This window comes from Phascolarctos cinereus, unplaced genomic scaffold, assembly GCF_003287225.1.
Source record: "Phascolarctos cinereus isolate Bilbo 61053 unplaced genomic scaffold, phaCin_HiC Scaffold_2;HRSCAF=192, whole genome shotgun sequence".
NCBI classification, from domain to species: Eukaryota; Metazoa; Chordata; class Mammalia; order Diprotodontia; family Phascolarctidae; genus Phascolarctos; species Phascolarctos cinereus.
In genome coordinates, this window is record NW_027555625.1 from 329,009,482 (window position 1) to 329,024,457 (window position 14,976).

General features: G+C 39.9%; 1 protein-coding gene across 1 annotated transcript in view; it reads left to right on the forward strand.

Moving 5' to 3' along the window:
• MAML1 (mastermind like transcriptional coactivator 1) overlaps window positions 1–14,976 on the forward strand; it is a 45,465-nt gene that overhangs the window by 16,548 nt on the left and 13,941 nt on the right.

Here is a 14,976-nt window from a genome sequence, read left to right on the forward strand (position 1 = left end):
CCTCCAGAAAAAAACTCAAGGCACATAGTAGTTAAATTTAACAGTTCAGTTCAGAAATAAATTCTGTAACCATTAGGAAAAAAGACCTTGTAATACAAAGGAAAGGACATTGAAATAATGCAAGACTATTCTATTCCTCACCCACTAGTAAAAGGAGGGAATAAAATGTGTTCCACAAAGCAGTGGTGTTTAATATATAATCTAGTGTGACCTGTCCTGCAAATCTAAGCTTAACCCTGTAGGACAAAAGATAGACATTCAGTATTAAAGAAGAATTTGTAGCAGTTTTAGAAAGAAAACCAGAACTGAAGAGATTATTTGCCTGTCAAACCCCTCAAATAACAGAAAAATACAGGAGACATGAATGAATAAATGCAACAGACAAGAGCAGTAACAGCAACGGTGACAGAGACTTTAGAAAGAGACTTCTTCCTAAATGTACAAAAGGAGAGGGCAGCTACATGGCGCAGTGGACAGAGCACTGGCCTTGAAATCAGGAGGACCTGAGTTCAAATGCGGCCTCAGACACTTGACATTTACTAGCTGTGTGACCCTCAAAAAGTCCCTTAATACCATTGCCCACCAAAAATAAATAAATAAATGAATGAATGAATGAATGAATGAGCAAATAAATAAGTAAATAAAGGTGCACAAGGAGACAGTAGAAAGTGGAAATCTTTTCCACTGTAGAGATAGCAGTGGGTATTATGAACAGAACCTGGCAACACCCTGCCTTCAGATGCATCAGTGTTTTGTTCTTTTGTTTTTTGGGGGGAGACTATATTACAGCATGGGACTGTACATAAAGATAAGGAAGAGAGCAGGAATTTAGAGAGAAGTGAGTGATGTGCTGGAGTCAAATCAAGGGCTAGCAATGAGAAGAAGGTGTCGTCTGTGGTCTCAGAAGAGAAGAACCTACAAAGAGGTGAGTGAGGCAGATGGAGGAAAGATTGAAAAAGAAAGGAAAGGACTAATATTGGAGGTAGGGAGGGGAATGCTCCTTTTGGTAAAGAAAAATGGTCATTGAAGGGTGATGAGGCCCTTACATTGGATGAGGCCTGGGGGATTTGGTGCTTGGAATCTACTTTCCTGGGAGGGGGAATTGAGACCCATATAGGCAACCGGCACCTGGAAGAGTAGAAGAGCATAATCCTGGGGAGATTTCCAGGCAAATGTAGAAGGGGAAAAAAAAAGTAATGGAAGAGGGTATAGATCTCAGTGGTGAACTGCATAATCAGAAACATGGTGGGGGAAGGGCCTTACTATGGTCATCCCTCTGACAATTGTAAAAATTGACATGGTTCTAGAAGTGAGATATGATTAAAAAAAAGGAGAATCCAGGAGACAAATCCTACACAGCAGTGGCAGAAAGTGCCTAGAATGGATGCCTTGGAAGCTTTTATTGCATGAAGAATACAGAGAAAAGAGAGGCCAGATAATTATAGGAGTCATGAATCAGAGAATGAGAGTCTAAGGTAAACAGAAAGAGAAGATAGATAATGAAAAGTGAGAGAAATTCTTTTTAGAAAGGAGCACCAAAAAATGAAAATTTAAAAACTAAGGAACAGTACTAGCTGAAGGGGAGGAAAGGAAAGGGGAATATCAGATAAGAAGAAGGGATCAGGGATGAGGGAAAAAGAGCTAATGGGAAAAGGGCCACCTTAAAAAAAAAGATTAAAGTAACTGAAGGAACTTAATACTATGTTTACCCCCAGAAGAGGGAACTTGAAACTGAAAAAGTGTCTGCATAGGCAACATTAATGTATCTGGGATAAGAAGGGAAGTAGTTGAATTGGGGGGAGGGATATCTTTGTATCAGAAACTAATAGCCATTCTCCAGTAGATAAAAGAAGCAATTCTCATTCTACCCATAGAAATGCAACTTCCAAAGTGATTTTCCTAAAACATATATCCAACCATTTTTACTCCCTTATTCAGTAGGCTGTAGTACCTGTGTATCTACAATAAAATGTAAACCGTCTGACATTCAGAGCCCTTCACAACCCGATCCCAGCCCATCTTTCCGTCTTAATATACATTATTTCCCTTCCCACATTCTACAGTCCTGCTACAGTGGCCTTCCACTCCTTCTCATACACAGTTTTGTACTGGCTGTTCCCCATATCTGTCATATACTCCCAACTGAACTCTGCCTTTAGGAATTAGTAGGTTTCTTCAAGACTTAGCACAAGGACCACCTCCATGAAGTCTTTCTGGATCCTCTCCCCATCTTCCTTCCCCCACTTCTAGTTCCCATACCTCCCAAAATTACCTTGAAGATGTTTTGTGTGTATTCCCTATATGCTTATTTATGTGCATATTGTCTCCTCTGATAAGCTCCCTGATGACAAAAACTCTTTGATTTTACATCTCCAGCACCTTTGAGAGTAGACACTTAAATGCTTATTGATCTGTTTCAATTCCTCTACTAGACTTATAAACTCTGAAGAATAGGGATAGCCAAATCATGAAGGCATTTGAATGCCCAAAAAGTTTGATTCTAGAGGCAGCAGGAAGCCACTAGAATCTTTTGAGCAAGGAAGTGGCATAATTAAACCTATGTTTTAGGAATATCTCTTTAGCAGCTATAGAGGATGCATTGGAGAGGGAAGAAAGAGAAAGCAGGAAGACCAATTAGGAGGCTATGTAGTAGACCAAGTAAAAGATGATGGATGCCCTGACCTAGAATGATGGCCCTGTGAGTAGAGAGAAAGGGAAGAATGAAGGAGATGTTGTGAAATTAGAAACCACAGGACCCAGCCACTGATTGGATAATGGGATCTGTGGGTTGGTGAGGGAGAGTGAAAAGTTATGGGTTTTGGAAAGGTTGTGGACCAGGGTGACTAAGGGAATGGTGATGGCCCCAGTTAGAAATCGATTAGTTAAAAAAAGGAGTGAGTTTGGCAGGAAATATCATGAGTTCTATTTTAGATGTGTTTGAGATGTACAGTTCTTATATAGTAAGAGTCTTACATGGTAAGTCCTTACATAGTAGGTTCTTTATAAATGCTAAATGCTTTATCTAGCTATCTGTATGTCAGCTGAACATCCATTGGGAAATGTTGAGTAGAGGTGCTGGTGAAGTAAGTCAGGAGAAAACTATGTCTGAATATATTGATCAGGGAATCCTCTGCAGAGGTGATAATTGAACACATGGGAGTTGATGAGATCACTAAAAGAGAAAATGTAGAAAAATTCAGGACCTTGGAATACACCCACAGGGGAAGGATGATCAAGCAAAGGAAACTAAGGACTTTCCAGATAGGTAGAAGGTGACTCAGGAGAGAGCAGCTTCAGGAATACCCTAAAATGAAAAAGTAACCAGGAAGAAGACTTGGCAATGTTTTCATTGCCCGCCTAATAAGGCTATTAGGAAGAAAGTGTTCTTTAAAGTGCTGTATACATGTAAGTGGCTTTTATTTCCATTTTACAAATTAAAGGAAATGAAAGGTGTGGCTTGACCATAGACGAGCACAGACAGTAAAGCTAAAATGGATTGATATTGACAAATCCATTCTGAAAGGAAGGTTAGTTGGTCTTTTGTCACTATAGTTATCAAACTGAATGATAATTTTATTTGGAATATTCTTTGGCAGTGTAAGCCAGAGCATTGCCATTATGAATAAGTCAGTTATTGAACATTCCTGTTCATCCCACAGAATCGTAGATGGTTCAGAATATCTAAGTGATAAATCTGAATGGACATCAATAATACCATTGGTGTTAGAAGTGTATCAGTATCTTCATTTGTGACTCTAGGATACAGTTGATGTTTTCATTGGCCCATTGTTTTGTTGAGCTTTGTAGACATCTTCCCTACCTTCTTTTAACCTCTTACGCCATTCAGAAACACTTGATCTTCTTATTTCATCTCCATGAACTTCTTTTGCCATGTTGAGTGTCTCACAGAGGTAATGTCACACAAAACTTGATATCCTTCCCTCTGAACAGCTGTTGTTTATATCATCATGAAGTGGACTCTTCTGTTCACCACAACAGATAGCATGAGACTGACTTGCTACCCCTGAAAATACTGTTGCCACAAGTTCAAACATGTCCCTACTTTGATCACTCTTCCTTTGTTCTGCTTACACAAGAAAATCAGTTTCATTTTACAGTTGTGTGTATGGTGGTGGTGGTGATTATTTGACTTTAATTATTACTTTTAACAACCTTGTTTTACTCTTTAACTGTTATTTTAGATATCCAGTAAAATCAGGAAAATATAATGATGTGGTGATTTACAGGTTAGTGTTGCCAATGCCTCTCAAAGACAACATACCATCTCTCATCCTGCAGGAATTCAAACTTATTCATTGTTGTCAGTTATTAAATGCCTTGAATGTAAGAGGCTCTGTGCTAGGCCAAAACTAGGTCAGTCCTTGCCCTCGAGAAGCTTCATTTCAGTGGGAGCCTGGATGATGTACCATGTTATACTCAGATGAGAAATAGAAGGTAACTTGAGAGGAATAGAGTATTGAGCAGGGACGGCTTTGTGGAAGAAGTGACAGCTGAGCTGAGCATTGAGAGAGGTGCTTGGTGATTGATGCAGGATGAGGAAGAAATCGGAACTCCAGGCTGGTAGGATGGCTCTTGTAAATGTTGGAGATGTAAATTTAGGATGTGCAGCTAGTAATCTAGTCCAACTAGAAAGTAGAATGTGCCACTGAGAGCAGCATGAGATAAAGTTGGAAAGCAGATTGGAGCCACACCGTGAAGGACCTTAAACTCCAGCCTCAGGGTAGTTTGTATTTTATCCTAGTAGCAGGGTCAAGTCAAGGAAGGCTTTTGAGCCAATGCGAGTGACACGGTTAGACTTTGTGCCTATGGGGGATTATTTGGGCAGCTTGATGGAACATCCATTGAAAGGGGGATGCTGAACACAAGGAGACCACTTCAGAGTCTTTTTGAATAGTCCCAGGAGAAGCGATGAAGGCCTGAAACAGGGTGCTGGCTATGTAAGTGCAGAGAAAGGAACATATGTGAGAGACAGCATTGAGGTGACAAGACTTGGCAACTAAAATGTGGTGAACGAGGGAAAGGTTAAAAGTCAAAGGTGAGTTAAGAGGTTGTGAACCGCGTTGTCTTGTGTGAGGAAAGTACCTGAAACAAAAATAGTGAAGTTTAGAGGAAAGGCAGGTTTAGGTAGCAAAATGAAATCTAATTTTGAACATAATGAGTTTGAGGTGCCAGTGGTACCTGCCGATGGAAATGTATAGAAGCAGTTGGCACTGTGGGAGTTAATTCAGAAGAGAGGTGTATATTTGAGAGTCATCATTGTAGAGGTGATCATTTAATTCATATGCTTCCACTGCTGATGAGATCACCAAGCCAAAGAATGTGAAGTCAGAAGAAGACCCAGGACAGCACCCTAAGGAGAGATCCACGTTTAAGGAGTGAAAAACAGATTAGGTACCAACTAGAGTCCAAAAGTAAATGGTCAGATGGGTAGGAGAAGCAGGACAGCATGTCCAGGAGGATGCAGTCAGTGGTCAACAGTATCAAAAGCTTCTGAAGAGAAGAGAATTGAATGGAACAAGCAGTTATCAAATGCTTGCTATGTATTAATTACCTCACTTACTGACAGGTCAGAGAGGATGAGAACTGGAAAAGGAAATTGGATTTAACAGTTAAGACCATGGATAACCATAGAGACAACAGTCTGTCAATAGTGGTTGTAAGTTACTAAGAAATGAGTGCTGGAGAAGTGAAAGCCACTCCTGGGATCTTGGCAGTGCAAGGAAAGAGAAGACGGAGGGAACCACTCACTGATTTTAAGGAATGGCAGGGTCAAGTGGAGTTTTTTGAGTTTTTTTAAAAGATGAGGAGGGAGACCTGGTCATGTTTGTAGGCAACAGAAAAGCCTACAGAAAGGAATAGAAAGCTTTTGGCACTTAAACGGTGAGATTTATTTTGCTTTAAATCAAGGGTTCTTAACGAAGGGGTCTATGAGCTTGTTTTTGTTGTTGTTTGTTTTTGTTTTTTGTTTCGTTCATAATCCTATGCATTTTATTTTATCCATTTAAAAATATTACTCTGAGACGAAGTTTCACTAGACTTACCAAAGGGGTCCATGACAACAAAAAGATTAAGAACCCCTCCATTGGAGCAGCTAGGTGGCGCGGTAAACAAAGCTCCAGCCTTGGAGTCAGGAAGACCTGAGTTCAAATGTGACCTCAGACACTTGACACTTACTGGCTCTGTGACCTTGGGCAAGTCACTCAACCCTGATTGCCTTACACACATTCAAAAAAAGAACCCTTCCATTAGCTAGAACAATCTGTTTTCTCTATTCCTAAAGTACTAAACAAATTAATATATGGTAATACTTCACATATCTGACCAACTGCACCACCTGAAGCCTTGCTAGGAAGCTAGGAAGGCATTGAAATAGGACTCCCAGCTGACAAGTTTGGTGGCACATAGTCCACGTACTAAATACTCATAGGAGAGTGTGCAAGGACCTCACTAAGAGTTTGTTTAACACATCACTGTCATATAATTGGTTGTCAGACTTCTCATCCCACAGCCAGTTAGTAACACCCAACTAGGAGAGAGCTGCTAGACGTAGGCACTGAGCAAAGATGAGAAGTAATAACTCGTGGTAGGGAGCAATCATGACAGAGGTTCAGTTATGTCCCATATCCTCTCTTTAAGTGGGCAGGGCAATATATAATGTTTTATAAAGATTTATATCCTTAATGGTTAAAATAAAACAAGTTTTTGGCACTTGATTAAGTTTCAATTTATTTGGAAAAATGGTTTATGTAGAACCCTTCTTTCCTTCTTCGGTAAATCCCAGGTACATGAATAAACAAGACATTACTGAACTTTTAACAAATAGTATTTAACTCAAGGGCCAAAAGGCTTTCCAGTTAGTGTAATTGTCTGGTCAGTGTGCCCAGGTTTTATTCCTTTAGTGGCTGTTTTAGGAAATGTCTTAGAGATTAGAGATTTTAGTAGAGGTTAGAGAGAAAGTTTCATGGTATAGGTTATTTAGATCTGTGAACACAGGTTCTGAGATTCCATCAACTTGTGCTGCTGCTTTGGGGGAGGGCGGTGTCTGAGCTTGGCTGAGGGGCTGCCTCTTCTCAAAATTTGTAGCTCTGACTCATGACTTTCAGCCATGTGGATTTCATAAATGAGCTTCACACTTGAGAAGAACAAGTTAATTTTGGAACATTTCAGTCTTCTCTGGAGAGGCCAAAGACTGAACTGTTATAACCTCTTGAGAAGAACGCCCCCTTGCGAGGGCAGCTGGGGAGGGGGTGGTCTCCCCTGGTTGGGAGGGACCTAAGTGCACTTCTCTCATCCAGAAGCCAACCTGTTTCACCAGACTCTTTGCCATCCATGTCACAGATCTCTATCTCTGTGTATCATTTATACTGTGGTGGCTTTTAAGACCCCACATTTCAGCACAGGAAAAATCTGAGCCATCTGTTTGTCCGTTGTGAGAATTTTTGTGTTCTTAGTAATTATGATGAGCCCTTTTGAGTTCGGTAAAGCCAAAAATCCTCCTTTTTATTTTCTAACAGGCTAAAAAAGTAGCTTTCCCTCTCATATCTTACAACTATTCAGGAAAAGATCTTAGATCAGAATAAGCCATGGCAGAATTTTTAAAACCACATACAGCGTTAATGGATTTTTGAAGACTGTGACATAGTCGGTGGTTTTGTTGTTGTTAATCTTGTTCTTCCAGTAACACCCGACCTCCTCATGCACCATGCCCATGTTCTTTCCTGTTGCTACCTATCAGCCGAACATTTCCTTTTAGATGTTCTGCTTTTGCCTCAAATACAAGTTGTGTAAAACAGCTCCCCCTTTCAGCTTCCCTGTCTCAGGCAGGACTTTCACTATCCTACCACATCACCCAGTCTCAAAATCCTGGAGTCATCCGTCTCCCTCCTCATTGGAAGGGACCTCAGCGGTCATCAGGTACCAATCCGGACCTTAACAAGTGTCTCTTCTGCACTATCTCTGACCTCACTTGAAGACCCTTGGTGAGGGAGCAGCCTGCTACTCCGGAGTCAAGCCAGGTTGATAGCTTTGGTTTTTACATCACCTACGTTCTCTTTGTATCCCTCCCTCCCAGAGAAATGTTCCTTACGATAAGTAATTTTAAAACTGAAAAAAAAAGTTCAGCACGACTAACCGCCACATCAAATAAGTCTGACGTTACATGCAGTGTTCCATAACCATAGCCTCCGTCTCTGCAAAGAAGTGGTGAAGATATTTTCTCATACTTATTTTCTGGGGCCAAGCTTGGTTCCTATAATTTTACAGAATTCCATTTCAGCTGTTTTGTTGTTATTTCCATTTATATTATTACGGTCGTTTTGTATATTGTTTTCCTGGTTATACTTGTTTCTGCTGGCCTTCTACCAGTTGGCATATCTTCCCATGCTTTTCTGTATACACCATGTAATCATGCATACATGATTTTATATATAAATATATATATACATACATATTGCACAGTAATATTCCATTACATTAATGTATCACAATTTGTTTAGCCATTCCCCAATCACTATGCACTCCCACAATTTAACAGTTCTTTTACAGTTTTTTTAAATCGTTTATTAACATAAATTTTTAATTTTTGAATTCCAAATTCTCTCCCTCCAGTCCATCTTCTACCCATTAACAAGGCAAACAATATGATATAAATTATGTATGTGAAATCATGCAAAATATATTAACTATGTTGGAAAAAAAAGCAAGAAAGACAAAGAAAGTGAAGGGATTATTATACTTCAGTCTGCTTTCAGAGTCTGTCAGTTCTCTCTGGAGATGGATAGCATGTTTCATCAAGAGTCCTTCGGAATTGTCTTGGGTCATATTGATCAAAGTGCTTTCAGTTAATCATTGTTATAATATTGCTGTTACTTTGTACAATGATCTGGTTCTGTTCACCTCACTTAGCACCAGAGTCTTCCCAAGTTTGCATTGTTTTGTTTTGTTTTCCATTGTTTTCACTATTATAACTCATCCCTTCTCAACTAGACTATGAGCTTTTTGAGAACAAGGCCACTGTTTTTTTGTTTGTATTGTCTTCTGTTTGCTGCCTCTTCACATTTGTCAGTGCTGGAGACATATTAGATAATTTTTTCTGGATTTCTCTTTTGGGGATAACATTAGTCTATGGGGAAAGTGGCTTTTTTTAAAATTTGGTTTTGGTCACCAAAAATCTGCCTTTTCACTTTTCCCAAGCCAATCCAAATGAAAAAAGAAAAACAAAACCCATTACAAATATATATAGTCAATCAAAATAAATTCCACATTGGCTGTGTCCAAAAAAAAAATTTGAAAGTAGTTTTTTCTAAAGGTAGTTTATTAATTAATTGTAAAGAAAGTGCTTGTGACCTATTAGAAATTTGAGCAAGTATTTTCTCTGTAGTTTTGGGTGTGGTGATCACGACAGGCTATTTATTCATGACATAATTGTTCCCCTTCTTCCTCCAGATAAGTTTAGAGCCTAGCAGGGTACCAAATTCAGTAAGCATTTTATAACCAATTTACAAAAAGGTTGTATTATTCTGAAAGTTTGTAAGTCATTTGTTTGGAACCTAGAATGTATTGTCCCTTAAAAATAATATTTTGAATATTTCCAGATGACCCCCCCACAGTTTTTTTTGTTTTCTTTTGTTTTTCTTTTTAATGCTTCAATCTGTATTCAAACTCCATAGTTCTTACTTTGGATGTGGATAGCATTTTCTGTCTTATGACTTTTGGAGATGTCTTAGATCCTTGCATTGTTAAGAAGAGCTAAGTCTGTCAAAGTTAGTCATAGCACAACGTGGTTGTTACTGTGTACATCATTCTCCTGGTTCTATTCACTTCACTCAGCATCAGTCCATACAAGTCTTTCCAGGTTTTTCTGAACTCCATCTGCTCATCATTTCTTATAGCACAATAGTGTTCCATTACATTCATATACCACAACTTGTTCAGCCATTCCCCAGTTGATGGGAATCCCTTCAATTTCCAATTCTTGGCCACTGCAAAAAGAGTTGCTATAAATATTTTTGTACATGTGGGTCCTTTTCCCATTTGTATGATCTCTTTGGGATACAGCCCTAAATGGTTGGATCATTTCACAACTCCACCAACAATGCATTAATGTTTCAATTTTCCCACATCTTCTCCAACATTCATCATTTTCCTGTTTTGTCATGTTGGCCAGTCTGATAGGTGTGATGTGGTACCTCAGAGTTGTTTTGATTTGCATTTCTCTAATCAATAGTGATTTAGAGCATTTTTTCATATGACTATAGATGGCTTAAATTTCTTCATCTGAGAACTGCCCGTTCATATCCTTTGACTATTTATCAATTTGGGAATGATTTGTATTCTTATAGATTTGACTAATTCTCTATATAGTTTAGAAATGAGGCCCTTATTACAGACACTGGTCATAAAAATTCTTTCCCAGTTTTCTGCTTCCCTCCTAGTCTTGGTTGCATTGGCTTTTTGTAAAAGCTTTTCAATTTAATGTAATCAAAGTTATCCATTTTGCATTTCATAATGTTCTCTATCTCCTGTTTGGTCATGAATTTTTCTGTTCTCCATACATCTGACAGGTTTGTTTTTAGTATCAGCCTTTATATCTAAATCATGAACCCATTTTGACTTTATTTTGGTGTATGGTCCCCACAGTCTTTTTAATCTATTCTAAATCCTAGTAAGTGTTGGTAATAGTTTCATGAGAAAATCACTTAAAATTTCACCTCGAAACACAGGGATACCTCTTTCTTTTCTCCTTCTACACCTGGGCATCCAAGAGATTCCCCAAGCTTCTCAGATAGCAATTCCAGTGACTTGGAGAAACAATGAGGTACTAATATAGAGGGGTAGAGGGGCATAGGGATTCTGGCATAGGGTGGCAGAATGGATGGGTTGTAGACTTAGAGTAAGGAGACCTAGGATCAAGTCCTACCTCAAATACCTCACCTCAGAAATATCCCCTCAGCTTGATCATGAGTAAGACACCAGCTCTCAGAACCTCAATTTTCATATCTGTAAAATAGGGCTAATATTTGTATTGCCTATGTCACCACAGGGTTGTTGTTAAGTAAGCTTTCTGTAAACCTTAAACTGATATATAAATGTGAGTAGTTGTTTTGGAGGGAGGTGAGGAAGAGAGCAGAAGTCGACAGTGACAAATGACACTGAGTCATAATTTTTTCCTCTTTTTCACTGTTACCACTGGCAGACATTGCCTGTCTGCTGTAAATGGATGGAAAGTTTGGGATGAGATAAGATTGGCTTGGCCATACTTGGGGCTGCATCCATCTGGGTCTGGAGCTGCTATTGTCATTTGAAAAGTGTTCCATTGACATGTCCTGTCTTTGTATTAGTTGGGAATAGAGTATAGGAAGGCACACAAATAGGGATGCCAGCATTTGAGTTATAGAATCTTAGAAAGTTAGAAGTTCAATGTCGAATCATTCAGAATACAAGGAGATGATTCAGGCAACAGGTAGCATACATACCAGTACTGCCCAGTGCACAGCCGTTAATCTCCTGTTGTCTTATCTGTAGTCTTTCTTGTATTGTGACATGGGAGGTCTTGGTCCTTATGCCTTACCACCCTTCATCCTCTCCCCCCCACCCCTATCCCCAGTTCTGATGCTGGCTTCTCTTATGGCAAAAAGTTTGGACTCCCCAAGCTATCTTGTCTACAATAGATACTCCATAAGTGTTTGTTTGAAAGATATAGTACTTAAGGTCCAATAAATACCCATTTTAATTTGTATTCTAGAGATGTCTGGGGGTGCTGAGAAAATGGTTTAGGTGGAGGGGAGTGGATGAGAATTCCTATTAGGAAGTAGATGTTGCTTTGGAACTTTCCAAAGCCTATCTAAATCTGTTTGCATGTGGTTATGGAGGGAGTGGTGTCTTATAATGGTTAGGGCAAAGGAGGATCCTGTTTCTAATCTGGGCCTTGCAGCTGACTCATTATGTTACTTCAGGCAAGTTCCTTAGGTTTCAGTCATCTCTTGGAAAATGGAATATGCAGCTACCTACTTGTTGACAATCAGCAAGGTTTACTAAACCAGGTTTTCTTAGGCAAATGTCTGTAAAAACAGAAGAGGAAGAGAAAGAACTTCAGAATAAGAAAGGTTTAGAAATAAGAAGATGAATTCTTATATTTCTTTGTAACCAATCAAATTGGTGAGGTTTTGCCTGCCCCTGAAATTCTTAGACAACGAGTTGAAAAAATCTCCAGGTTTTCACCTCCCTGGGAAGGTGGCTATATTCAAAAGCCTGGCCCTTCTGTCTCCTCCCCGCTAGGTGGCAGTAGCAAACAAGAGAACCCAAATTTGAAATAAGGCAACTTCTCTCCATTTTCAGAAACAGAGTGTACCTTAGTCTTCTGGAATTGGATAGCAGAACATCAGAATCGTCCAGTCTGTACTTGAACAAAAATCTGTTCTGTAACATACCTGACAAATGCTCACCTGGCCTTTGCCAAAAGACCTCTATTGAGGAGATAGTTACACTTTTGGACAGCTCTAATTGCGTGACCCTAGGCGAGTCACTTAAACCTGTTTGCCTCAGTTCCTCATCGGTAAAATGGGCTGGAGAGGGATATGGCAAATCACTCCAGTGTCTTTGCCAGGAAAATCCCAAATGGGGTCACAGAGAGTTGGACACGACAGAAACAACTCAACAATAAAAATTCTAACTAGATGATTCTAATTTCTGGGCAGCTGGTTGGTACAGTGGATAGAGTACCAGGCCAGGAGTCAAAAAAATTCAACTTCTCAAATTCAGATCTAGCCTCAGACGCTAGCTAGCTATGTGACCCTGGGTAAGTCACTGTACCCTGTTTGCCTCAGTTTCCTCATCTGTAAAATGATCTGGAGAAGGAAATGGCAGACCAACCCCAAATGGGGTCATGAAGAGTCAGACACTACTGAAAAACCACGGAACAACAAATAGCTCTAATTATTAGGAAGTTTTACTTACCTCAAACCTAAAATTAATTTTCCTCTTTGTAACGTCTACCGTTTGGGTAGGAGGCATCTAGCAGAACAAATCTTACCCATCTTCCAGTCCTTCTGAGTCTTTCCTAGGTTCCTTCAGCTGATAAATTCTCATGACGTGTTCTCAGGGCAACTTACTGTCCTGGTTCCACAGGCAAGCTCTTGGCTCCATCTCTCGGCTCTGGCTATCCCTTAAAGTCCCAACTCAAATCCCGCTTTCTCCAGGAAGCTTCCCCCAACCCCTCTTAAGTCCAGTACGCTCCCTCTTTTAATCCCTATTTATCCTGCATATAGTTTGCTTAGTACATGTTTGTTTGTATGTCGTCTCCCCCCAGTGCCTGGTGCGTTGTGTTCTTGTCATTGTTGTCGTTCAGTCATGTCCAACTCTTTGTGACCCTGTGGAGCCTAGCACACCAGTACTATACAGGGGCTTTTCTTGGCAAAGAGACTGGAGTGGTTTGCCATTTCCTTCTCCAGTGAATTAAGGCAAACAGTTACATTAAGTGATTTGCTCAGGATCACACAGCAGGAAAGTGTCTAGGACCGAATTTGAACTCAGGTCTTCATGACTCTGGGCCCAGCACTCTATCCACTGAGCTGCCCACCTGGCACACGTAGTAAGTGCTTAATAAATGTTTGTTGAATGAATAAGTGAATGGTTGCCCTCCTCAGGACATTCTTAAGTTTTATCAACATTCTTACAAAACTGTGGCACCCAGAATTGAACATAGTACTTCTAATGTAATCTGACCCCAGAGTATTATGAGGCTCTCACTTCCCTGATTTAGGCATACATACATCATATCCCTCAATTCAGCTTAAGATTACCTTAGGTATTTTTGGCAGCCACATCAGACTGTTGATTCATGTTGAGCTTTTGGTTAAATGTTGAATCCAGCTAAAACTGACATGTCTTTTTAGTTGAATTACTCTCTGGCCATGCTTCTCTTTTCTTGTGAAATTGATTTTTTTTAATACCATGGATTTTTTTATGGAAGATAATGAGTCAGTCAATAAATATTAAGTGCCCACTATACGTCAGGCACTGTGCTAAACACTAGAGATACAAAGAATGGTAAAAGATAGTTCCTGTCCTCAAGGAGCTTACAATCTAATGGGGGAGATAACATAGAAACAGCTGTGTGCAATGAAGCTATATGCAATAAATTGAAATAATCGACAGAATGAGGGCACTAGAACTGAGTCGGATCAAGAAAGTCTTCCTCTAGAAGGTGAAGTTTTAGCTAAGACTTGAAAGAAGCCAGGAGGTGGAGATAGCCAGTGAAAATGCCCGATCAGGAGGTAGAGTGTCTTGTACCAGGAAAAGCAGGGAGACCAGTGCCACTGGATCAAAGAGTGGGGCAGTGTAAGATGCAAGAAGATTGGAAAAATGAGGGGAGGAGGAGCCTTTGAACACCAAACAGTTTGGCAGTACCTCTGACTATAATGCCTTCTCTCCCTGTGGAAATCCAGCTTCAAAGTTGAGCTCATATTCAACCTTTCATGAAGCCTTTCCTAGTCACTCCAGCCTATATAGATCTCTTACTCCTCAGGATTCCATCCTAGTCAGTACTTAGCTTATACTAGAACTCATGCTTGTGACATTTAACCTGAACTTGTTAAGTGAATGGCATAGCTGAGTCAGGAGGTGTTAAGGGCAGATTAACTGGCCCATGACCATGTAGGTACTTCATCACAGAGAAAGAAATATGTATCTATCCCACTTCCATAAAAGGCTGAAGCTTCAGGGAGATTGTTTGAGTCAAACAAATATTTCAACCATACTCACTGTATTTTGCCTCTTGATCTGATAGTGACTTTACCCTTGACTTTCTATTTCTATATCTGGCTTCCTGCTTCCTTATAAATCCCTTGGATTTAGGTGACATGAATGGTCTATGCTCTCTTGAACCCTTATTCAGACCTCTCTACTCCTCTCTGCTCCTCTCTTTCCTCAAGTGGGAATTGCCCTAATTTGAGTGGG